Source organism: Haliaeetus leucocephalus, unplaced genomic scaffold (genome assembly GCF_000737465.1).
Source record: "Haliaeetus leucocephalus isolate CR32 unplaced genomic scaffold, Haliaeetus_leucocephalus-4.0 Scaffold0, whole genome shotgun sequence".
In the NCBI taxonomy this organism is placed as follows: Eukaryota; Metazoa; Chordata; class Aves; order Accipitriformes; family Accipitridae; genus Haliaeetus; species Haliaeetus leucocephalus.
Genome location: NW_010972436.1, coordinates 2,281,162 through 2,281,563, shown reverse-complemented (window position 1 = coordinate 2,281,563; position 402 = coordinate 2,281,162).

Sequence of the window (402 nt, the reverse complement as noted above, 5' to 3'; positions counted from 1 at the left end):
CTGCTTCTCGTGGGCTTTCGGGGGGCTCGCCCTCGCCCGCACGCCTCGCGAGTGCCCGCGTGGGTGGCGGCGCGGAAGGGCTCTCGGTGCGCCGTGCCCTCCTCCCCCACGAGTGATGTCTCGGGTGGGCTTAAATAAAGGCCAGACGAGAAGCAAGCGAGCGAGCGAGCGAGCGGTAATGATAAAAAAGGCTCAACCGGGTGGGAGAAGGTGGGAGAGGCAGGCCTCTCCGGCGGCGGGGTGGGAGCGAATGGACGGCAACGGCGGCAGCGCCGGCTCCCACTCGCGCGGCGGCCGCCCCGGGAGACTCTCGTGAAACAGCGTCATCTATGGATGGAGCGGCGGCAGCTCCCCACGCCAGCCCCCAAACCTGCCGCCGCCGGGCTGCCAGCGCCGGCCCCG